This window comes from Portunus trituberculatus, chromosome 31 (genome assembly GCF_017591435.1).
Source record: "Portunus trituberculatus isolate SZX2019 chromosome 31, ASM1759143v1, whole genome shotgun sequence".
Taxonomy (NCBI): domain Eukaryota; kingdom Metazoa; phylum Arthropoda; class Malacostraca; order Decapoda; family Portunidae; genus Portunus; species Portunus trituberculatus.
Genome location: NC_059285.1, coordinates 8,406,658 through 8,409,145, shown reverse-complemented (window position 1 = coordinate 8,409,145; position 2,488 = coordinate 8,406,658). Strand labels below are relative to the sequence as shown.

The following is a 2,488-nucleotide window of genomic DNA, read 5'->3' as shown; positions in this document are numbered from 1 at the left end:
TACTACTACTGCCACTGCTACTACTATCACAACCTGCTCCGATTTTTCATCAATATATAACAACAGCAATAGAAACAACAACAACAACAGCAACAACAACAGCAATGATAACAACAACATCATCAACATAACTCTTTTGGCAATAATTTTATGAATTCACACCGAGCTCACATGTGCAAATTTATCAAATCCTGAAGATGACAATAACTCATTCGATAAGATTACCTTCATTAAATTAATCGTAAACGAACACCAGGCTACGACAAAACTCCGTGTAGCATTGAGAAAACAAGAATTCAGGTAAAAGGGAAACTGCAAGACGCCATTAGGCCTACACGTGGCGGTGTCTGCAGTCTTCGTCACTCCTCACATCCACACGGCCACGGTCTCTTTCGTACACATCAAGACTTTCACTTATCCTAACGAGGTCAGTCTCTGCATCCACAACAAGCCATTGAGGCATTGCGTTACGGGGAGAGCTGATGAAACAAATCTCATAAACAGCATTTTTCAAGACACACAAGACGTTTATTTATTTTCCCTGCCACCCCTGAGCCGTCATAACAGGGCGCAGTCCACTAAAGTCACGTTTGCCATAATCTTGCGTCCAGTAAACAGACACTTAGATGCCTGGCTCTCCACCACCCGCTTATGCAATGACAGTAAGTATATTGTGAAGAGCCTCACCACAACAAGAGTCAGTTACTCACCCTGACGCATAGAAAATCCTAGTACTGCATTTTGTGGTAGAGAAAACGACGTTCAGTATTAGCAGTAGTGACAGTAATAAGAACTTTAATGGTGTGGGGAAGAAAATTATTTGACAATCGAGTAGCAAGTTTCCCTTTAGTCGTTCCATCAGGAATTCACCTCTGGTTCCTGTCTGTACGTGGCCGTTCGTGCGTGGTCCTCTGTGCGTGCGTGCCCTTGCGAGTGTGGCCGTGCGTGCCATGCGTAAGTCACGGGAACCACTCCAAAAAATAACCGTGATTTTAGGAGACACGAAGAAACGACTCTTATTCTCTGTGAGTGGAGTGTTCTGACGGGGGAAAGGGGCGTGTGTCGAGGTCTGTGTGTGCGTGGAAAGCGAAGGGACGTGAGAGAGAGAGAGAGAGAGAGAGAGAGAGAGAGAGAGAGAGAGAGAGTATAAATCCGGATCATTATTAAATATGTCCACATATATACAGCAATTCTGCACAACGTTCGTCCTGTCTTCCGTGATCTGTCATAATCACAGGACGACGCGAGGCACAGCACAAGGTTACGGAAGTGTATGTTATTATGCCCTTGGTTTTTATTGATGAGATGCCATTAGGTAACGTGGAAGTATGCAGTTGTTGAGGTTTATTTTCATCTTGCCTCGCGGTGCATTGTATTTTTGTTTTATTTCATTGGGAGGAGGTGGAAGAGGAAGAGGAGGAGGAGGAGGAGGAGGAGGAGGAGGAGGAGGAGGAGGAGGAGGAGGAGGAGAAGGATGTAATGAAGAACTCTCTCAATTTGCCGAAAGGCTTTGTGTGTTTTAACTGTAGTTGGTTCAGTAAAGAGCTGGAAAGCAGAATCAGACATGTATCAAATGTGCCTCAAATTCCAGAGAGGTAAATATAATAACAAAAGTGAATGTTGTATAAAAGAGAGACACAATGAAGCCGCACAAAAAAGATAGAGAAAAATGTTGAATTTATAGTGTATGAAATGGACAGAGAATAGGATTATGTATATGTCTGTGTGTGTGTGTGTGTGTGTGTGTGTGTGTGTGTGTTTGTTTGTGTGTGTGTGTGTGTGTGTGTGTGTGTGTGTGTGTGTGTGTGTGTGTGTGTGTGTGTGTGTGTGTGTGTGTGTGTGTGTGTGTGTGTTATTCACTTTGCAGATTGGATTGCTAAATAAAACAACCTAATCTCATGAGAAGAAACCAAACAGCCCCAATTACCTTTGTTTGCACGCACTGAAAAAAAAAAGAAAACACTCAACTTACCTGGCTGGCGGGGAGGGATTCTGGGAAACACGTGGGAGGGAAACCAGGTAACCCTCGCAGGATCTTTCTTCTCCCTCGATGAATAGGGGAGGTAGGGGGTCTCAGCTCCCCTCCCCCCTCACAGGACCCCACACCACGCCCCTCCTGATGACCCTTCCCCAGTCCCGTGTCAAACGCACTCACCGCCTCACACTCCCTCCCCGCTCGGTTGTCAGTCTGATGAGGCCTTGCTGAGTCCTGTGAGTCGCCTCCATGAGTCTTTTATTTTCTCTAGTTTGGTTTCGTGTTCAGTGACTATATCTCATAATACTACGTCAAAAAATGCTAACTGTCACTACGAATTTTCCTTTAAACTGCGAGATGAAAAAAAAAAAAATCCTTCAGTAAAAAGTGTATTAATGATTAGTAGTGACGAAATGAATGTACTTATCGCCACTATTCATTTCGACATTTTGTATGGCGTGTCATTCACTGCGGTGCCATCAGGGTGTGAGTCGCGTGTATTCCCCGGGAGTG

The 2,488-nt window shown here is 44.5% G+C and overlaps 1 protein-coding gene across 1 annotated transcript in view; it reads right to left on the bottom strand.

The window, feature by feature from the left end:
• Positions 1–2,064, bottom strand: part of LOC123511637 — a 48,186-nt gene extending 46,122 nt beyond the window's left edge. The window contains exon 1 of the mRNA XM_045267668.1: positions 1,973–2,064. The gene's annotated coding sequence lies outside the window, so the exon portion shown is untranslated. The remainder of the gene's footprint in view (positions 1–1,972) is intronic.
• Between the last annotated feature and the right edge of the window lie 424 nt (positions 2,065–2,488).